The sequence below is a fragment of the Hemiscyllium ocellatum genome, chromosome 3, assembly GCF_020745735.1.
Source record: "Hemiscyllium ocellatum isolate sHemOce1 chromosome 3, sHemOce1.pat.X.cur, whole genome shotgun sequence".
NCBI lineage: Eukaryota > Metazoa > Chordata > Chondrichthyes > Orectolobiformes > Hemiscylliidae > Hemiscyllium > Hemiscyllium ocellatum.
In genome coordinates, this window is record NC_083403.1 from 44,377,053 (window position 1) to 44,400,517 (window position 23,465).

Consider the following 23,465-nt stretch of genomic DNA (forward strand, 5'->3'; position numbering starts at 1 on the left):
GAAGAACCTGTCTCTCATGGATTGGCCCCTTCAGCCAGCAGCAAAGGTGCAACCAGAAGTACATGGGCATTATCTGACATAGATGGATAGCTGAGCCACTGAGGTAATTCACAGCCACTGAACCAGCACTGACCACTCTATTGCAACTAAATATTGGGTATTGTATATAGCAGACAGCCAATATAATTTCACTTGCTTTATATGTTCCATTTTTCCTTTACACAGTTGTAATTGTTTCTCCTAAGTTTTACTTTGTTAGCTATTCCCCCTTTTATCTCTCTACCTCCAAGGCTTCCAATCTCATTCCTGATGAAGGGCTCCTGCCTGAAACGTCAATTTTACTGTTCCTTGGATCCTGCCTAACCTGCTGTGCATTTCCAGCACCACTCTAATCTTGACTCTAATTTCCAACATCTGCAGTCCTCACTTTAACCCAGCTATTCCGCCTTGTCTACATTCACAATGTAGAAATTTCAGCATTGTTACATTGAACCCAGTGACAGTGCTGTGAGATTTTACGCCTTCCCATCACCAGCAATGAATGAACAATAAATGGAATGAGGGTAAAAATGGCATTTCATTTTTCATATCCAGTGATAGATATCAACAGGTTATGCTTGGGGCCATTCTCAAAGAATTTGGTGTACCTTTTCATTATGAAATCTACTTGAGGGTTTGGTATTTTACTCCACCTTTTGCTCCTGCTTATTCAAATTCCAAATGATTGACTAGGCAGTTCCTTGTCAATTATGTATAGGAGTTTTACATCATGATGTGGATAAGTCAGTTTGAACCTGAAAGCCATTTCATAGACAGGGTGTGTTTCATCCTGTGCAAGAGACACAAGATATTTATTAAACTTCCCTCTCTGCAGGTGGAGCCTGTCCAACTTTGAAAATATTCTTCCATTGGAGATAAAGCTCTGACCCCAACGATTTGTGAGTCCCGTCCACCTGACGGATGTACTTAGAAATGGCAATAAAGAGGAGTCCATCTGAAAGCCCAGCTGAATCAAGGATGGCAAATGGGAAATTCCTAATGCTCTAGCTAGCCAGTACCATCACTGCAAATTCAGGCAGTGTCAGTGCAGATAGGGGATTGTGAGTATGCCTCAAGGTGGAGGTGTCATCTTGGAAACACAAAAAATAACTTTAAGTGTACTGGTGGCATGGATCGAGGGTGGTGAGGGCAAGCTGCTGTCGACCTGTCTGATTTCTCTCCAAATCGTGCTCCCAACCTCATCTCCACAGCTCTCATAATTCCACCCAGAATTTCTGTTGCCTGCAGCTTAACACATTGACTTTATATGTGCTGCAGTCATCAAAGCAACAAGTCTGGATTAAGGGAGGCTACTGAAAGAGGGAAAAAAAGATGCCACAGAAACAGGGATCAATTTTCACATCTTTGGGACCAAGAGTTTATTAAGATGCGGAGATGCAAGATTAATGTTAGGCATTAATGATTATAGCTAGTTTTAACATTACATATTGGGGAGGAGATCATTATAATCCTGTAAATCTGTTTTTATGTGATGTGACACTGTGCCACAATCTTACTGTTTGGTGTTGGGATAACACATTTACCTTTAGGTAACACTGTAATTTATTTCTTACCTACAGTGAAGAATACTTCTGCCTGTTGAGTGAAAGGACAATTTCCTGATACCTGTTTCAGTTCAAGAGTATTGATGATGTTGGGGGCTGTGAGAGAAAGAATTAAATTATGAGGTTACTTTAATGAAAATATTGTTCAACTTGTTGTTATAGCATTGTCCCCTCCACTCTAGTTTGGCTGTAACGTAATAAATCCTTTGGTCATGGCACATCCCTCTTGTTCTGATTTTACTATGAGAAGGAAACACTCTTTGGTGCATTCTAAATATATTTGTCAGAATCTGCACTGAACATACATTGAACTTTGCTAATTTATTACTCCAAACAGAACAAGAACAAACCAACACAAAACCCAAAGAGGTGTGCACTACCAACAGCAAAACAGATTAAATCACCCTCTGTCTTGGTTAAACATACCAATACAGGTTATTACTTTTCTCTAGAGACTATGACGTATCATACAAACCCGTTTCATTAACAATACTTGCAGTCAAGAATGTTTGGTTACTGTTCTCACTGGAAGCCATGTACTACATTCTCTTCATAACTTTAATTGAAACTGGTTTTAACTTGTAGAACAACAGGCTGCATGAAACAGGTTCAGAACCAGGTTTCTCCAAATAACTATTTGATAGTTGCTTATATATGTGGGGATTGGTTAGTTCAGTTGGCTGGATGTTTGGTCTCCTGCAGAGTAAATCTAACATTGTTCAATTCCTACACAAGCCCAGGTTATCAGGAAGGATTCTCCTTCTTGACCTCTTCTCTTGCCTGAAGGTTGGTGACCTTCGGGTTAAAGTTGGATGTCTTTCTCTCTCTCTCTCTCTCTGGCAGGACTATGTTGACTTACAATGTCTGAATATTATGCTTTAATTAAATCATATAGGAGATCAGCTGTGATCTTTTTGCATGGTAGGTCAGGTTATGCTGCTGTATGACATCGCATCTATTTCTTATATTCTTGATGTTCTCTAAATAACCAATCCAGGTGGAGCAGATGGAACTTGAACCCAGATTTCCTGACTCAAAATTACAGACACTACCAATGCACCACAAGAGCATGTTCTATGTCATAAAGTCTTAGAGATGTAAAGCTGGAAACAGACCCTTCGGTCCAACTCGTCCATGCCGACTAGATATCCGAAATTAGTCTAGTCCCATTTGCCAGCATTTGGCCTAAATCTTTCTAAACCCTTCCTATTCATATATCCATCCAGATGCCTTTTAAATGTTATAATTTTACCAGCCTCCACCACTTGCATTGGCAGCTCATTCCATACATGCACCATCATCTGTATGGAAAAGCTGTCCTTCACATCCCTTTTAAATCTTTCCCCTCTCCAGAACTAGAGGGCATAGGAGAGATATAAAAGAGACTTAAGGGGCAACTTTTTCATGCAGAGAGTGGTACGTGTATGGAATGAGCTGCCAGAGAAAGTGGTGGAGGCTGGTACAATTGCAACATTTAAAAGGCTTTTGGATGGGTATATGAATAGGAAGGGTTTGGAGGGATATGGGCCGGGTGCTGGCAGGTGGGACTAGATTGGGTTGGGATATCTGGTCGGCATAGACGGGTTGGACCGAAGGGTCTGTTTCCATGCTGTACATCTCTATGACTGTATGACTCTATCAGCCTATGCTGTCTAGTTTCGGACTGCCCTACCCCAGGAGAAAGACCTTGGCCATTAAACCAATCATTGTCGATGACTCTAAAATTAATATGCAATTAATCCCACTTCCCCACTCTTTCAGAGAACTCAGATTTATTCCATTTTCATGTCCTCATTGAGTTCCCTTTTGATATTGTCTGTATACACTGATCAGAAACCATATTTTTCAAAGGTCATAGAGCTCATATACCCATCCAAATGCCTCTTAAATGTTGCAATTGTATCAACCTCCACCACATCCTCTGGCAGCTCATTCCATAAAGGTGTTGAACAGTAACTTTCAGATATTCTCATTTAATTTCTGGCACCGAAGATTTAAACCAATTTAGACAATGAGTAATAAAGCACTTTTATCTACCGATTGGAAAGTGCTTTAAAACTTGAATTTCACCATGCCTTAGACCTAAGTGTGTATGTGAATATGCCACAAACTAGCACTAGACTGGCAACTGAACTCAGCAACACCACAAAGTTAACAGGTTTAGGAATTAAAATAAATCATTCCAATGCGAAGGAGAAAACTCAACAATTGGATAGCTGCCATTTGTGTTGAAATGGAAATTACAACATCCACCATCAACCTCTATATTGGGGCTGAGTGCATGAATGGGCCTGCTGGAAAGGATGAGCTCTAAGCATTGCGAAAAACCACATGCAAAGTTGGTTTTGATATTCTCCCCGACCCTTGACAATGGATGCAAACATTTCCAGAATGCCTGCCAAAGAGCCAAGCATTATCTCAGACATTTACCAGTAGTCTCCTCTAAACAGCCCTAACAAATAATTTATCTGTATCCTGTGCAGCAGAGTTATTATTCTTGCCCTTCACCCACATGGCACCTGCATTATCCCTGTCCTCTTCCCTGGCAGCTCACTATATTTGCCCACTTCTGATGCATCCAGTCAGTCAAGAGTGCAATTAGCACTGGTTATTACAGAAGTAATTCAAATCATCAGGCAGCCCAAAGCTGACATAGTAATCGATAGGTACAGATTAATGGCACATCATAATTTCTGATGGTCTGCTTTCTAGCTGAATGTTCTGGAAGCTATTGAACTTATTCCATAATTGGAGAGCACTCCACTGCTAAAAATTACAAAATGAAAACTTGTGCATTGCTCTCAGAATTTGCTGGAGAATTAGATGTAAATCCATATTTGTTCAAGTCACATCATATTCCATGTACAGTAGATAAAATGCTCAAATCTGTAACTGACAGATTTCCACTGAGGTTCTCCCGTGTATCTGTGAAAGTCTGGAGGAGCCGGTGTTGGACTGGGCTGGACAATGTTAAAAATCACACAACACCATGTTATAGCCCAACAGGTTTATTCAGAAGCACTAGCTTTCAAAGTGCTGCTCCTTCATCCAGTGGTTCAAAGGCTAGTGCTTCCAAATAAGCTTATTGGACTATAACCTGGTGTTGTGTGATTTTTAACTGTATTTGTGAAAGAGCGAGAGAAATGTTAATGAAATAACACCAACAATGGATAAATGAGAGGGACTATATAACGTACCTCAACATTTCTATAATTACTCTCTTCATAACGTTGTCAAGTAATTCAAGTCGGAAATAATATAACATCTTCCATTTCTGAATCTGCATCTAAATCATCCATATACTCGGTGAACAACAGTGATACCCGCGAGAGGAAGAATTTATATTGCCTAAGCTTGAGTTTTGATGGGTGTACATAAACTGATTAGATAACTAGTGTGACACAAATATTCCTAGCTCCAGTCTGAAAGGAACCAGACCCCTAAAGATTCTTCAGCATGGTCATATTCAAAGCCACTGGCAATGCAGTCTTTGCCCAGTTCTGAAGTTGCACTTGTGGCTGCAGCAGACACACGGAGGACTCTTTACAGAAGGGTAGATATCCGAAGTGCTGCTTTCAGGGAGGATAGCACCTTGGATACTGTGGGAGAATATATGCAAGATCTTCCTTCACCAATGCCCCCCTCTTCTGCCACTTCCAGAAGCTTGTCCTACTCTGTGTCACTTCCATTTATTTTTCCAGACATCCACATCCCATGAGAAACATTTACTGATAAACCATTGACTCATAGATTATGGCTCTATGCAGAAGCTTTACATTTGGTAAAAACTCTATGCCGTTCCCTGTAGATCTTCGCAACTTTAAACCACTATAGAAAGAACCAAAATATTTGTAAAATCAAAGCTGGAGACAGAAGAAATCAGCCATCAGAAAATCTGTAGGGAGGTGATGATCCCACTAAATAGCACTGGTGATGAAATTCTTAAACAGAATTAAGAATTGCTGGAGAAGATCAGCAGGTCTGGCAGCATCTGAGGAGAGAAAGTAGAGTTAACGTTTCAGGTGCAGTTACCCTTCATCAGACTACTGTCTTCCTCTGAAGAAGGGTCACTGGACCTGAAACTTTAACACTGGTTTCTCTCCCCAGATGCCGCCAGATCTGCTGAGCTTTTCCGGCAGTTCCTGTTTTTACTTATGTTTCTGATTGCCAGTGTTTGCAGTTCTGTTTACGTGTACACCCATTTTGGAGCTCAAAAGGCATACATAGCAACCTGAAAACAGGCACAGCGATCCCAAACTCTTAACTATTTTGTTTGCTTTTGTACAATGTTAAGGCATTTGATAAGGTTCCCCATGGTAGGCTTATGCGGAAAGTCAGGAGGCATGGGATAGAGGGAAACTTGGCCAATTGGATAGAAAACTGGCTAACCGGTTGAAGTCAGAGAGTGGTGGTAGATGGTAAATATTCAGCCTGGAGCCCAGTTACAAGTGGAGTTCCACAGGGATCAGTTCTGGGTCCTCTGCTGTTTGTAATTTTTATTAATGACTTGGATGAGGGAGTCGAAGGGTGGGTCAGTAAATTTGCAGATGATACGAAGATTGGTGGAGTTTTGGACAGTGAGGAGGGCTGTTTCATTTGCAAAGGGACTTAGATATGATGCAGAGCTGGGCTGAGGAATGGCAGATGGAGTTCAACCCTGCCAAGTGTGAGGTTGTCCATTTTGGAAGAACAAATAAGAATGCGGAATACAGGGTTAACGGTAGGGTTCTTAGTCAGGAGGAGGAACAGAGGGATCTTGGGGTCTCTGTACATAGATCTTTAAAAGTTGCCACTCAGGTGGATAGAGCTTGTAAGAAGGCCTATGGTGTATTAGCGTTCATTAGCAGAGGGATTGAATTCAAGAGTCGTGAAGTGATGTTGCAGCTGTACAGGACTTTGGTTAGGCCACATTTGGAGTACTGTGTGCAGTTCTGGTTGCCTCACTTTAGGAAAGATGTGGGAGCATTGGAGAGGGTGCAGAGAAGATTTACCAGGATGTTGCCTGGAACGGAGAATAGGTCGTACGAGGATAGGTTGAGAGTTCTCGGCCTTTTCTCGTTGGAACGGCGAAGGATGAGGGGTGACTTGATAGAGGTTTATAAGATGATCAGAGGAATAGATAGAGTAGACAGTCAGAAACTTTTTCCCCGGGTACAACAGAGTATTACAAGGGGACATAAATTTAAGGTGAAGGGTGGAAGGTATATGGGAGATGTCAGGGGTGGGTTCTTTACCCAGAGAGTGGCGGGGGCATGGAATGCGCTGCCCGTGGGAGTGGTAGAGTCAGAATCGTTGGCGACCTTTAAGCGGCAATTGGATAGGTACATGGATGGGTGCTTAATCTAGGATAGATGTTCGGCACAACATCATGGGCCGAAGGGCCTGTTCTGTGCTGTATTGTTCTATGTTCTATGTTCTAATGTTAACTAATGAGATACTGAGCAGTCATTAATTGACCAACTTCTCTGATTGTCTGGGAACCTTCAGCAATGACGGACTCAGATGCTTGTTGCAAGCAATCCAGAAGGGAATTTGTAGAGTGTTGGCAAGCAGTGGTAGTGCACCAATGAGTTGTTGCACCGCCTTGGGAATAGGTATGCTGGCCATAATCCCAAAGGCAAATTCTTATACATGTGCTGGGCTACATTGGATCTGGTGTGAATATTCTGGGCAATAAAGTTCCCAGATAATAGCTATTGACATTTTGGCATCAACAATAACTTTCTTAAAATAAATGCTTGCAATACCTATTCAATTCTACTTAATTCTTTCCTTCATTTCCTTCCATGCCTCCAGTTATACTGTCTGTTCCCTAAATTTGTAGCCTGCCTTGAGAGAAATTTGTAATTTTGACAACAAAATTAATGTTTTGTTTTCACTATTAAAGGAATCCCATTTAATCGAGTAAATGAACAAACAGGGGCAGTGCCGTCAATGCCAAGTTCTGTCAAGAGGGAACCAACTGCATCAATAAGACCAGAGAATTGATTTGGCACCTCAGGAAGGGAGCCTCACACAAGTTGTGGATAAAACTCAAAGCTATCAAGCAACTATCATCTTATCCAGTTGGAGAAGCAGCTAAATCAGCAATAAAGCTGTGTGGGACTTACCAAACGGTAACAGTGAGAGTGGAGAGCTGCTCGTAATGTGGTTTCCTTGACATTGAAGAAATGAGGCTTAGACTGGGTGACCATTTTGCAGAGTACTTGTGCTCTGCCCGCAAAAAAATCCTGATTTCCTGGTTGCCTGCCACTTCAACACAGGACCCTGTTCCCTGGCCAACATCTCTGTCTCAGGCTTGCTGCAGTGCTCCAGCGAAACTCAGCACAAACTGGAAGAACAGCATCTCATTTTCCACTCAGGGACCCTGCAGCCCTCTGGACTCAATATCAAGTTCACTACCTTTAGGGCTCGAGGTCTCCCATGTCCTTACATCAACTCCCACACCCTGCCTTGTTTTCACATTGTCTGCAATTACACACAACTCATGATTAAAAATCACACAATACCAGGTTATAGACCAACAGATTTACTTGGAAGCATTATCTTTCAAAGCACTGCTTCTTCCAGGACTATAACCTGGTGTTGTGTGATTTTAAACTTTGTCCAACCTAGTCCAACATGAGCTCCTTCAAAACACACAACCCATTGTTAGCCACTAACAGTCTCCATTAACAGCTATTCACCCTCCTAGCCAGATCGTTATCCAATGTCTGTCTGACTGTTCTTTTCTCTCCCTTTGGGGTCTATCCATACCTATCGTTTATTCCTTACACTCTCCCCCCTACCATTTACAGAGAAACCTCAATTATCCAGCATTCATTCAGATAAATGTGAGGTGCTGCATTTTGGGAAAGCAAATCTTAGCAGGACTTATACACTTAATGGTAATGTCCTAGGGAGTGTTGCTGAACAAAGAGCCCTTGGAGTGCACTCCTTGGAAGTGGAGTCGCCAGTAGATAGAATATAGTGAAGAAGGCGTCTGGTAGGCTTTCCTTTGTTGGTCAGAGTATTGAATATTCTGAGGGCATAGGTTTAGGATGAGAGGGGAAAGATATAGAAGAGGCCTAAGGGGTGGTGCGTGTGTGGAATGGGCTGCTAGAGGAAGTGGTGGAGGCTGGTACAATTACAATATTTAAAAGGCATTTGGATAGGTATACGAATAGAGAGGGTTTGGAAGGATATGGGCTGGGTGCTGGCAGGTGGGACTAGATTGGGTTAAGATATCTGGTCTGTATGAGCGTGTTGGACTGAAGGGTCTGTTTCCACGCTGTACATCTCTATGACTATGACTCTATTTGATTATTGGATTATCCGGCAAAATTGCAAGGTCCCGATTCTCGGCTGCCAGACCTGTTGAACTTCCTCAACAATTTCTATTTGTTTTTCTAATTTATAGCATCCACAGTTCTTCCGGTTATTATAGTGAGAGTGAAGGAGTCCCAGAAGCAGACAGACTAGAGGAGAAGCTGTGTGTGACTTGGAAGTGACAGTGGGAAGGCCAAAAGGAGCAGCATGAGCAGAAAAATCCCAGAAAAAGACCAGTGTGTGGGACTCGAGAGTGGTGGCAGTGAGGTTAAAAAGAATAATGAGAAGAGAGATCGCCAGAGCAGTGGGTGAGTTATTTGAGAGCTAATAGCAGCAACAATAAGGAAAGTACTTTTCTAGTCTATATTTATTAGGAGTAATGGTTAAGTACAAGGAACAATCCATCTTCTCTTTAGTTAAGGTTAGCTGGGGTGCTCAGATCTGTGATATGCACATTGTACACTGTGCACTGTGCTCCCAGCAGGCTGAATGATCCTGTGTACAGGTGCCTCTGGCTGGAGGAACAAAGACTTGGGCTTCTGGAGTCCAGCAGCAGCCAAGGACACTATAGTGCATTTGTGAGGCTGAAAGGTTTGAGAACAGCAAGATTTTGACACCCTGCAGCTTAAGGAGGTCCAAAGAGAGATTGGGTTCCCATCAGTCAGAGGAAGAGGATCAAGCAGATAGTGAGAGAATCCCCAAGAGCATCTTACTTGCAAGGAACTTTTCAGCCTTGGAAAACATTGAGAGTCAGGGTGGGGGGAGAGGTGGTCACAATATTGATCAAGAAATGAATTATAACAATGAGGAGGGGTAATGTCTTAGAAGAATCATCAAATGAGGCCATATGGGTGCATGTAAAACACAAAAGGAGCAAGCAATACTCAGCGAGGGAGAAAGAGACAGAGAGAGAGAGAGAAGATGAAAAATATAATCAAATAATGGAGAAATGAATCATATTAAGGCAGTAATAAAGTCAGTTTTAATGACCCAGATATGGATTGCTTTCGTTATACAAAGTAAAGAGGAACCAAAATTCTTAAATTACATCAAGAACAACTTTATTTCCCCAGTAGGTAGGAAGCCCCAGATAATGAAGGAGCGGTTCTGGACCAAATAATCAGAAATGAGCTGGAGAGGGAAAAGGGTTATCAGCAGGTGAGAATTTTGGAGATCGTGACCATAAACCAGTTAGATTCAGGATGGTAATGGAAAAGGATGAAGGTGAGCCAGGAATAAAAGTTTTAAACCGAGAAAAGGCAAATGTTATTAAGGATCGATACAATTTGGCCCCCGTGGGCTGGGAGCAGGAAACACTGTGTCAGAGCAGTGCTAAAATCGCTCATAAAAGTTTGGTCAAGAACATAAAAGCCCGTGGGATTTAATGCAAAGTGACATGTTGGACTCAAAGTTGTCTAAGAGGCATAAAGCAGTGGATGATTAATGTTTTGGACTTAAATGTAAGGGTCGTGATCAGCAAGTTGGCAATTAACATGAGAATTGGATTGGGTGGTAACAGTGAAGAAGATATCCATAAACTGCAGGAGAATACAAACAGTGCAGTCAGGTGGGCAGAGCAGTGGCAAATAGAATTCAACCAAAAAAGCATGAGGTAGTGTATTTGGGATTGCTAACAAAGTAAGGACTACATGATGAATGGTAGGACCATGGGAAACATGATTAGATAGATTCCCTACTGGATAGAAACAGGCCCCTCAGCCCAACAAGTCCACACTGACCCTCCGAAGAGTAATCCACCCAGACCCATTCCCCTACCCTATATTTATTTATCCCTGACTATCGGCAATTTAGCGTGGCCAATCCACCTAACCTGCACATCTTTGGACTGTGGGAGGAAACCAGAACACCCGGAGGAAACCCATGCAGACACGGGGAGAATGTGCAAACTCCACGCAGACAGTCACCCAAGGTGGGAATCGAAACCAGGTCACTGAGCCACAGTGCCACCCATATTGAAGATTTGAAGTATTGAAGATCAAAAGGACCTTGGTGTGTTATTCCCAAGTTCCTGAGGGAGAAAGGCAGGTCGATAAGGTGGTTAAGATGGTCTATGCAATACTCGCATTGATTAGCTGAGGCTTAAAATACAAGAGCAGGGAGGTTACATTGGAACTGTATAAAATGCTAGTTAGACCATTGCTGGAGTAATGTGTGCAGTTCTGGTCACCACAATATAGGAAGGTTGTGTTTGTACCAGAGAGGGTGCAGAGAAGATTCAATAGGATGCTGCCTGGGTTGGAGCATCTGAGCTAGGAGGAACAACTGGATCGGATGGGGTTCCCTTCTTTGAAGCAGCAAAGGCTAAGAAGGGACCTGTTTGTGCAGTGTAAGATTTTGATGGGGATAGATAGAATGAATAGGAAGGCACTGTTTCCATTAGAATAGAGATTAATAAGGTGGGTGGGTGGGTGGAGTGCAGGGGGAGGTGAGGGGGTGACATAGATTTAAGCTAAGTGTTGGAATGCCAGAAGGGAATATAAGGGGAATCATTTTCATGCACTTGGCTGGTGTGAGCCTGGAACTCACCACCACTTGATTGACAAAAAATTTAAGCAGTTTTTAAATATTCATTTTCTTTGCTATCATTTTAGGACTATGGGCTAAGAACTGGTAAGTAGGATGAGTGTACTGAGACACTTATTAACCAGCTTGGGCACAATGGGCCATATGGCCTCGGCCTGTAGTGTAAATATATATGAAGTTTTGAGCATGTCCTTGACAATTGGATCAACATTATCCACCTTTCAGCTTTTCGGCTCTATTTTGAATACCAAATGAAGGGATAGAGTCTCAAAATCAGTGATAAGCAAACACGCGCTAACAAAAGGGGTAGCTGACTTCAATTTGCCATGCAGTGTAATTAAGCAAGGAGAGGTTCACAACAGCAGAGTTTTGCAACAAGTTCGAAGAGAGCCAATGCACGAAACTCAGCCAGGATGCGTTAAACAAAATGCGAACAACTGGCACTTGCCAGTGGAATTATTACAGCACGATTCCAGGGAGTGATCAACAACTGAACAGAAAGTCTAACCTGCAGCTAATGGTCACAGTGCAGATTAGTTGCCCAAGCACAAAGAGGAGGCTTGGGAGGTAACTCTGCACACATGGTGGTATAGCCATACAGTGATCATCGACTTCAGCTGGAAACCGCACTGAAACTGTAGTACTGTCTGAGAACAGCTGTTGCCAGTTTCACAGGGTGTGGTTCAAATTTGCTTCAACAAATATTGTTGACTGCAGGATCAGATGTTACAACAGTTGATTCATCCAATGACTTGTATACAGCTCTCCTGTGCTTGCTCCCTCAAATTTAACAAGGTGTCAATGAACACAATGGCATAATTCCATTGAAGCTCTCTCTCTGACTGGATCATTCTCCAGGATGGAATGTTTCCAATTGATCGTCCCATGCAGGGCTTAAAGTACAGAGGGTCAGTGCCTAATTTGGGGAATTTATTAACCTTGGAAAGAAAGAAAATGAAGATGATCCGCTTATCAAAGGGACAAGAATGGGAGGATACAGCTTTACCAAGATCTGCAAAAGCAGCAAGGGTGATACGAGGAAAACCTTTCTCTGTAAGCCAGTAGGTGTGGTATGGAATGCACTGTCTGGAAATGTAGTGGAGGCAGATTCAATTGAGGGATTCAAGAAGACATTGGATAATTAGTTGGGTAGAAAAATTGCGTAAGGTTGTAGGGAAAAAGAAGAGGATTGGCATTAACTTATTCCTGATGAAGGGCTTTTGCCCGAAACGTCAATTTTGCTGCTCCTTGGATGCTGCCTGAACTGCTGTGCTCTTCCAGCACCACTAATCCAGAACTAGGTAATAGTGTTAGTCTGAAGGGCCAGTGCAGGCCTGATGGATCAAATAGCCTTCTTCTGTGCCATAACAATTCTGTGATTCTGGTGATGATCTCCTCTACTTGTTTGTACAGTTATGTCATGTTATTGATAATAGTCTAATAATTATCAGCAATTTATTTTTTCATTAATGGGATGTGAATGCTGCCAGTTAGCTTGCAGCATTTATTGTCCATGCCTAATTGCCCAGACGGCATTTAAGAGTCAACTACATTACCTGGGTCTGGAGTCACATGTAGGCCAGACCAGGTAAGGACAGCAGTCTCCTTCCCCAAAGGACATTAATGAACCAGAAGGAGTATTCCTGACCATCAGCAACGGCTTCGCGGTCGTCATATACTCTTAATCCTGATTTTATTTATTGTATTCTGCCATGACCTGAAGATTAGCTGGATCTCTGGATTATGAGCCTAGTCATAAAACCACTGGAGTCGATAAAGTGTGGAGCTGGAAAAAGCACAGCAAGTCAAGCAGCATCAGAAGAATAGGAGAGTCAATGTTTCAGGTCGGGACTTGAGTCTTGATGAAAGGTCCCATCCTGAAACATCGACTCTCCTGCTCCTCTGATGCTGCTTGACTTGCTGTGTTTTTTTCTCCAGCTCCACACTTTATCAACTTTGACTTTCCAGCATGTGCAGCCCTCACTATCTCCATGTTCGCATAAAACCACCAGACCATCTCCTCCTCTCAACTTTGTGGGTTAGTTTATTTAAAACAAAGAATTTTACTGCAAATTATGAGGCAGACATTGCAACAAACCAATTGATTTCTTGCAGCTTACAAACCTATAACAAACTAACTGACAGGCAAACTTGCAGTATTGTGTACCCAATACACATGGAGTTCTTAAAAACTCTCTTGAAAGCAGCGTAGGCATGCAATCTCCCCTTCCTTTCCAAAAAACAGCTTAATTGTTAACAATAATAAGTCATCCTAAAAAATAATTGACCATTTTCTAATTAATCTGCTCAGAAATGCTATTACACACCTCCGGACTAGGTGGGACTTGAACTCAGGCCTCTTAATTCAGAAGCATAGACACTACTACTGTACCACAAGACACCTGAGAAGTAGCTAGAAGGCACAGGTACATTCAGATCTTGGATAGTGACTTTGGAGACATTGTCAAGTTTGTCTTTCAGCTATTGGCATTCCAGAACTTTCACACCTTGATGCAATACAGCCAAGATTGGTTCCAGATTTGCTGGCTGTTCCTCAAGCTGTATATGAGTGGTTCAGATCTTTTTGGAATTTACTGTTTTGCTCCTTAAGAAATTCCATTTCAGCAATTCTTTAGCTTCCTCTGTACACTACTTGAATTCTTTCATTAGAGGAGCATCACTAGCATTTATTTCTGAACGAACATGTCTTATGAGTGATTTGCAGCTCTTGACCTATGCACTATGTTTCTCCATCTGTTTTTGCAGGTCTGCATTTTATCCAGCATTGTCTTGAGCTCAAAACAATTTCTGTATCTGCTCCTGCCAAACCTAATCTGTTTTATGTGCATGTTATTCCACATATTCCTGCAAACTAGTGATCTTTGCCTTGATTGACAATATGGAGCATGTAATTGATCCTTTTTGTTTTCTTTCTTTCTCTTCATTCACCTTTGTGAGCTCAGTCAGAGTATCCCTTAAAGTCCTCACCACACTAGAGATGATAGTCTCAAATCCAGAACTAGTCCTTTATAGAACTCTCTTCCTCTTGAACCTTCATTTTTCACACATCAGTCGAGTGCGAAGATTTTCCAAAGAAAGTGAAGTGTTCTGTTCTTCATTCATATTTAGCTCTGTAAGTTTTTCTTAAATAATTGGTTGCAGTTTCATTTGTGTTTCTGATCTTTGTCAGATTCAATGAATAGAGACTAGTGTTAGGTCATGACAAGCTGGTATACCTGCAGTTGTTGGTCCTGCAGTGTTTGTGATGTAGGTCATCCGAGACATCCAGTCAGACTGACTGCACTTGCTCCTGCTCAATGAATGCTGAAAGATTTACATTTGTGGGTTTCGGTCATGTCTTCCCATGTCAGTGGGAACATGTCCTTTTATGATTCACAGGGGTATTATATTAGCACTTGCCCCTTTGTCAATCTTCACCAACAATGAGTAATCCTCAGTTTTCTGAGATCAGATCATTTCTTTAGATGGAATGACAACTTTAATGATTTTCATGAGGTTGGCAGTGGGAGACATATGTTCATTATTTTTGTCTCATCAGGTACATGATATGATTCTAATTTGTTGATCACTTCATGCATATGCCTCTGGCATGATATCAAATGATCTTTGTTACAACTTGAATACATTCCTTGTGAGCAGTCTACTTAGGGGTGCGTGGCTCTTTGCTGCATCAGCCTTGGCTCTAGTGCACTGCCTCTGCTCGTGGCCTTTTCTGCCATATGGAATCATAGAAATCCTTGATTGAAAGCTGGAGATTTTCTTGGTCCGCACAGAGTGTACACATGCATTGCTACGTTTGGGTGTTCTAGTGATTTGCCGTTTGTTGAATTTGTACTTAGGACCCGTAAACCTCATTGACTTGTGAGGACTGCATCTTATTTGTGTTCATCCTTCAGTAGTTCTGCAATGCTATTGGTCTTTGGTTTGTTGAGGAAATTATTTGGAAATGCATCCATAGGGACAGGTACAGTCACCAGATTAACAATTCTGTTTACTAGCTCCCCCATCTGAAAAATCACATCATGTGCCCTTTCATTTGTACCTGCGTACCCAATGGTTGATGGATTACATAAATTTCCGTCTAAATGACATGAATTCAGTTTGATGATAGTTTACTCTGATTCTAATTTGGTCTTCTAATAAAATCTAAAGCATTTGAGAATCATTCAGCTCTCCAGTTGTTAATGTTAAAATATTCAGTCTGTGTAAACGTCTCCCCCATTAATAAGCAAATCTTAATGGCTTGCTTTTCTACTAGAAACCGTAGCTTTGAACGCCATTTAAACATTTTAAATTCTGTTGGAAAGTCTGCTGTGTCGCAATTTAAATTTGGTAAATGGCATGATTAATTCAATATTTTAGACTATTGTTTAGGGATTGATTAACTCCCTTTAATTATTTTAGTTTATTTAAAGTAGTAACACACATTCCCAGTGCTGTACAGACAGTACAGCAAACCAACTGATATCTGTGATACATGCAGCTTGTAAAGCCACAGCAGAGTAAATGGCAGGCAGAGCGACAACATTGTAAAAATAGAATCCTTAAAGGTGGACGTTCTTAAAGGCGTGGTATACCTATATCACAGTTTGCCACACAGAGCCATTAATTCTGTTTGAAGTTACCAGGCAATCCCAAAACCACCAGACTATGCCTCCCAAACCCTTGCCAAATACCTCTGTGAGTTACATTGCCAAATGGATCAATAACATTCCAGGTTTGATCCCTGGTCTGCGTTGAGTTAGCTAGTCTGCCACAACAGATCTCAGAACACTTGGACTGAGATGGTAGCGGAGGGTAAATGAGGCATAAAATTCAGTCAGATATCTGCTCTGGCACTGCATCAGTGAGAAAAGGGTATGCCTATGGACACCGAGTAAAGACAGGACGATGTTCCACATTGGTAAAATAACCACAGTCCCTGGATAGCTTTAAAAATCAAGAGGAAGACTACTTGTTAAAGAATGTTGAAACACCAGTATTCACTAACCATGAGTCATGAATGGATTAAATGAGATTTAAAAACTAACTACAATCTAAGGTAAACGTTTTGTCTTTTGAATGCCTACAAGTTGAGCCCAATGTTAACTCTGTCATCAGTGACATTGAATTAAGAGTCCTTGTGCTACTCAATTCCCATTTAAAAGATCACGACTGGGAAACTACGGTATTAGTTCCCCATTTGAGTAATTCAATTTAGAGTTGCACTTTTACTATTGCAGAGTTGGATTACCTACTACTCAGACCACTTTTGTCTGTAGTTATTGTGTAAAATGTTCCCCTGGAAATGGTCAAAATCATAAACTCTGTAGGGTAGCTAAAGGCACACAAAGATTAAAGGTTTGCAAACACAGGAACTGATATGTCTTGTGCTTCCCAATTTTATTAACGGGATGCTAGTTGTCCCACTAAATTAATTGAAATCAGTATCAATGGATTTTGACTTGATGAAAACATAAAATAAAACACAAAACAAATTTTCACCAAATTTCCATGTTATGACCTAAGTGTTTGAAATATGCTATAGCGCATATAAGCTGTCACATCATAAGCTCCAATCAAACTATTTGTTTGAATTAAAATAAACAAAAGGAGAGATTTACCTTGTAACAGCCAACAACTCAGTCTTCTCCAGATTAACTGCTCTGGCAAGTTAATGTCAAATTACATAAACTGTAAAACGATTTTCTCCATCCATCAAGCAAACTGGAAGTGGTCAACGCATTCTGTTTCCCTGCATATTGAAAGTGATCTCTGTTTGTTCTTCCCTCACTGTGATCTCAGCAGATGTAACCTGAGCTCGCACAGTTCCCGTTTGCCTGGGTCCAATCCTTCGAACTGGAACCACCCATAACAACGATGGTTTCTGTTTTCAGAAACATTTAATTATACTACAGCTATAGTGTATGATAGACACCTTTAAAGAAACTAGTTAAACTAATTATTCTCCTGAAGCTCTAATGTAGTTTCATAATATACCATAGATGACTCCTCAATTATTTAAGCAAGCATCTGTTCTATTATAATGGGAGCTATTCCAGAAGCTTTTGTTCCTTCAGAGATACTGTGAACCTTGACAACTGTCCCAATATGGCTGGTCTGCCTTACAACTAGCAGCCCTCAAGTAACCATGGTGCTAGGCAGAGGAACCTCAAATATCCAAATCTCAGTTATCCAAATTTTGGATTATCCAAAGAAGATCTCAAGGTCCTGATAGAAACATTGCATTAAAGAGGTGTTTCCAACTCTGATCATGTCTTTTGTTTACAGTGATCAAAAACAAACTTGGCTTACTGAAATGCTGTCAAGAACACTCCTGGACAATGATGGGAGCCCAGGCACTGTCTCCAAATGACTGACTGCCCGTCTTTTCTCTCTGTCTCTCCCCACACTTTCCCTAGAGTTCTACACAGGGGTGTACCCAGAACCACCCTTCCCCAGATAATCTCTCCAACATTGTCCTGTACAGGGCAAAGGTGGAACTTGTCAGAAAGTTACAGTGAAAAGGTAGGGGAGTGTTGGTGTATGTGTGTGTGACCCCTGAAAGGCAGCAGCAGTCTTACTGTTGGTGTCCAGTCCAGCTGCCCCAGGGGGGTGGGGGTGGGGGAGTTGGGGCTCATGGGGGTTGGAGGGTGCTGGGCGGCCGAGTAGACAGGGTGCAGACAGTGAGTAGGGGTGGGTGCAGACAGGGGCCAGGAGCTTGCGTGTGGTGTGCTGCTGCCTAGGCTCCTGAACAGGGAGCAGACTTAGCAAGTGCTCGCTGTATCAATCCTATTGAGCTGATGGGGGTGGTGGGGAGGCTTCAGCAATTCTGCAGGTCCCTTACACACAAGTGTGTCTCTGCTCGGAAACAAAACCTGAGACAAAGAGAGGGAGCAAAGCAAGGAGAGCAAGGAAAAACGAAACTTCAGAAAATTCTGAGCCCAGAGGAGAGGCAGTGAATCAATTAACCAAATAATCAATTATCCAAACAAATGATTGCCTGCCCATTTCATTTGGGTAATGGGGGTTCCTCTGAAAAAGGTTACAGCATCTTTCCTGAGAGCTGTCTAATCAGAAGGTGCTTTCCTGTTCTTCTGAGCTCCACAGAAAAGTAACTCCAACAAAAATTCACCTTCTGCTCACAACTAGAGAGTTGGTGCAAGCAATGATGGGCTGAATGACCTCTGCTGAACTACAACAATGCTGTGATTGAGTGACTGCTCCCATCCCAAAAACAGCTGGCTGGAGCATGCTGGGCCCCACTTCGCACTGACAAGTCTTGATGACAACTTCCTAAACAGCCATTAGGCCCTTTCTTAGCACATACAAGGGTTGAAAATCAGTTGGCGTTAGTTCGCCCCAACAGCTGGAAATTGTGCACGGCTGATATAGGATTGAATTCAGGTGTCTTTGAGGTGAATGGCTTTGTGAAATTGGTCATCCAGTCTCGATCTTCAATGTTGCAATTCTTAGGCCTTCAAACTTGTTTGTGATGTTGTCTTCAACTGGTGACGACAGACTCGGCTTCTGGAATGGACATAGAGTCATAGAGATGTACAGCATGGAAACAGAACCTTCGGTCCAACCCGTCCAGATATCCCAACCCAATCTAGTTCCACCTGCCAGAACCCGGCCCATGTCCCTCCAAATCCTTCCTATTCATATATCCATCCAGATGCCTCTTAAATGTTGCAATTGTTCTAGCTTCCACCACTTCCTCTGGCAGCTCATTCCACACATGTACCACCCTCTGAGTGAAAACGTTGCCCCTTAGGTCTCTTTTATATCTTTCCCCTCTCACCCTAAACCTATGTCCTCTAGTTCTAGACTCCCACACCCTAGGGAAAAGACTTTGTCAATTTATCCTATCCATGCCCCTCATAATTTTACAAATCTCTATGAGGTCACCCCTCAGCCTCTGACGCTCCAGGGAAAATAGCCCTCGCCTATTCAACCCTGGCAACATCCTTGTAAATCTTTCTGAACACTTTCAAGTCTCACAACATCTTTCTGATAGGAAGAAGACCAAAATTACACACAATAATCCAACAGTGGTCTAACTAATGTCCAGTACAGCCGCAACATGACCTCCCAACTCCTGTACTCAATTCTCTGACCAATAAAGGAAAGCATATCAAACGCCTTCTTCACGATCCTATCTACCTGTGACTCCACTTTCAAGGAACTATGAGCCTGCACTTCAAGGTCTCTTTGTTCAACAACACTCCCAAGGACCTTATCATTAAGTGTATATGTCCTGCTAAGATTTGCTTTCCCAAAATGCAACACCTCACATTGATCTAAATTAAACTCCATCTGCCACTTCTCAGCCCATTGGTCCATTTGATCAAGATCCCATTGTAATTCGAGGTAACCTTCTTTACTGTCCACTACACCTCCAATTTTGGTGTCATCAGCAAACTTACTAACTATACCTCCTGTGTTCACATCCAAATCATTTATATAAATGATGAAAAGTAGTGGACCCAGCACCGATCCTTGTGGCACTCCACTGGTCACAGGCCCCCAGTCTGAAAAACAACCCTCCACCACCACCCTCTGTCTTCTACCTTTGTGCCAATGCTGTATCCAAAAGACTAGTTGTCCCTGTATTCTATGAGATCTAACCTTGTTAACCAGTCTCCCATGGGGGACCTTGTCGAACGCCTGACTGAAGTCTGTGTAGATCACATCTACCACTCTGACCTCATCAATCCTTTTTGTTACTTCTTCAAAAAGGTCTATCAAGTTTGTAAGATATGATTTCCCATGCACAAAGCCATGTTGACTGTACCTAATTAGTCCGTGTCTTTCCAAATACATATACATTCTGTCCATCAGGATTCCCTTCAACAACTTGCCCACCACTGACATCAGTCTCACTGGTGTATAGTTCCCTGGCTTGTCCTTACCACCTTTCCTAATCAGTGGCACCACATTAGCCAATCTCCAGTTTTCCGGCACCTTACCTGTGACTATCGATGATACAAATATCTCAGCAAGAGGCCCAGCAATCAATTCCCTAGCTTCCTATAGATTTCTAGGGTACACCTGATCAGGTCCTGGGGATTTATCCACTTCCATGCATTTCAAGACATCCAGCACTTCCTCCTCTGTAATATGGACATTTAGCAAGATGTCACCATCTATTTCCCTACATTCTCTATCTTTCATATCCTTTTCCACAGTAAATACTGATGCAAATTAATTGTTTAGTATCTCTGCCATCTCCTGCGGCTCCACATAAAGGCCGCCTTGCTGATCTTTGAGGGGCCCTATCCTCTCGTAGTTATTCTTTTGCCCTGAATGTATTTGTAAAACCCCTTTTGATTTTTCTTAACTCTATTTGCCAAAGCTATCTCATTTCCCCTTTTTGATCTCCTGATTTCCCTCTTAAGGACACTCATACTTGCTTTATACTCTTCTAAGGATTCACTCGATCTATCCTGTCTATACCTGACATATCTGCAAATGTGTTGCTGGTCAAAGCACAGCAGGCCAGGCAGCATCTCAGGAATAGAGAATTCGACGTTTCGAGCATAAGCCCTTCATCAGGAATCCTCACTGAAATCCTTGTAGAGGGAGGAAGAGAGCTTCTTCAAGGAAGGCATCCTTGTAAGAGGATTCGCAGTAGGTTAAAATCTTCGAGTAAAAAATGAGGTCTGCAGATGCTGGAGATCACAGCTGCAAATGTGTTGCTGGTCAAAGCACAGCAGGCCAGGCAGCATCTCAGGAATAGAGAATTCGACGTTTCGAGCATAAGCCTTCATTCCTGATGAAGGGCTTATGCTCGAAACGTCGAATTCTCTATTCCTGAGATGCTGCCTGGCCTGCTGTGCTTTGACCAGCAACACATTTGCAGCTGTGATCTCCAGCATCTGCAGACCTCATTTTTTACTCGAAGATTTTATACCTGACATATGCTTCCTTTTTCTTAACCAAACCCTTGATTTCTTTAGTCATCCAACATTCCCTATACCTACCAGGCTTTCCCTTCACCCTGACAGGAATATACTCTTTCTGGACTCTCATTATCTCATTTCTGAAGGCTTCCCATTTTCCAGCTGTCCTTTTACCTGCAAACATCTGACCCCAATCAGCTTTCGAAAGTTCTTGCCTAATACTGTCAAAATTAGCCTTCCTCCAATTTCGAACTTCAACTTTTAGATCTGGTCTATCCTTTTCCATCACTATTTTAAAATTCATAGCATTATGGTCTCTGGCCCCAAAGTGCTCCCCCACTGACACCTCAGTCACCTGCCCTGCCTTATTTCCCAAGAGTAGGTCAAGTCTTGCACCTTCTCTAGTAGGTACATCCACATACTGAATCAGAAAATTTTCTTGTACACACTTAACAAATTCCTCTCCATCTAACCCTTAACACTATGGCAATCCCAGTCTATGTTGGGAAAGTTCAAATTCCCTACCATAATCACCCTATTATTCTTACAGATAACTGAGATCTCCTTAGAAATTTGTTTCTCGATTTCCCTCTGATTATTAGGGGGTCCATAATACAATCCCAATAAAGTGATCATCCCTTTCTTATTTCTCAGTTCCACCCAAATAACTTCCCTGGATGTATTGCCAGGAATATCCTCCCTCAGTACAGCTGTAATGCTATCCCTTATCAAGAACGCCACTTCCCCTCCTCTCTTGCCTCCCATTCTATCCTTCCTGCAGCATTTGTATCCTGGAACATTAAGCTGCCAGTCCTGTCCATCCCTGAGCCATGTTTCTGTAATTGCTATGATATCCCAGTCCCATGTTGCTAACCATGCCCTGAGTTCATCTGCCTACACTGTTAGGCCTTTGGCATTGAAATAAATGCAGTTTAATTATCAGTCCTACCTTGATCTCTGCTTTGTCCCTGCATGCCCTGATGTTTGACTCGCCTTTGTTCTCAACCATATTAGTTTGAAATCTTACTAGTTTAAATCCTCCTGAGCAGTTCTAGCAAATCTTCCTGCCAGTATATTAGTTCCCATCCAATTTAGGTGCAATCCATCCTTCTTGTACAGGTCACCTTTACCCCAAAACAGCTTCCAATGATCCAAATATGTGAATTCTTCTCCCGTACACCAGCTCCTCATCCATACATTCAGCTGCTTTATCCTCCTATTCCTGCCCTCACTAGCCCATAGCACTGGGAGTAATCCAGATATTACTACTCTTGATGATCTCCTTTTTAAATACCTGCCTAACTCTCTGTAATCTCCCTTCAGAATTTCAAACTTTTCCCTTCCAATGTCATTGGTTCCAATGTGTACAATGACCTCCTGGGCCGTCTCCTCTTTGAGAACATTCTGCACCCTCTCTGAGACATCCTGGCACCAGAGAAGCAACACACCATTTTGATTTTTCACAGCTGGCCACAGAAATGTCAGTCTGTACCTGTACTAGAGAGTCCCCTAACACAACCGATCACTTGGAACCTGACATACTTCTCATTATATTAGAGATAATCTGAATACCAGAAACTTGGCTGTTTAGATTAGATTACTTACAGTGTGGAAACAGGCCCTTCGGCCCATCATCAAAGCGCAACCCACCCAGACCCATTCCCCTACATTTACCCCTTCACCTAACGCTACAAGCAATTTAGCATGGCCAAATCACCTAGCCTGCACATTTTTGGACTGTGGGAGGAAACCGAAGCACCCGGAGGAAACCCACGCAGACACAGGGAGAATGTGCAAACTCCACACAGTCGCCTGAGGCGGGAATTGAGCCCAGGTCTCTGGTGCTGTGAGGCAGCAGTGCTAACCACTGTGCCACCATGACGCCATTTCATGCTATGTTTCCCAGAAAATTGATCACCCTCTACATTTTCCAAAATAGTATACTTTTTTGAAATGGGGATAGCCACAGAAGACGCCTGCAGTACCCACCTACCTCTCTTACTGTTCCTGGAGTCAACTGATCTACGTGACTATATCTGAGACTTACTCCCCTTCATTTAACTGCCATCCATCACATCCCCTTGCTCTTGTAAATTCCTAATTG

General features: G+C 42.3%; 1 protein-coding gene across 2 annotated transcripts in view; it reads right to left on the minus strand.

The window, feature by feature from the left end:
• The window catches only part of LOC132837137 (gap junction beta-7 protein-like), a 32,984-nt gene extending 15,756 nt beyond the window's left edge, over positions 1–17,228 (minus strand). The window contains exons 1-2 of one of the 2 annotated variants that reach the window (XM_060856841.1): positions 17,081–17,228; positions 1,614–1,700 (exon numbers count right to left, since the gene is read on the minus strand). The gene's annotated coding sequence lies outside the window, so the exon portion shown is untranslated. The remainder of the gene's footprint in view (positions 1–1,613; positions 1,701–17,080) is intronic. The other variant, XM_060856849.1, reaches the window with a different exon arrangement.
• Positions 17,229–23,465: the final 6,237 nt, after the last annotated feature.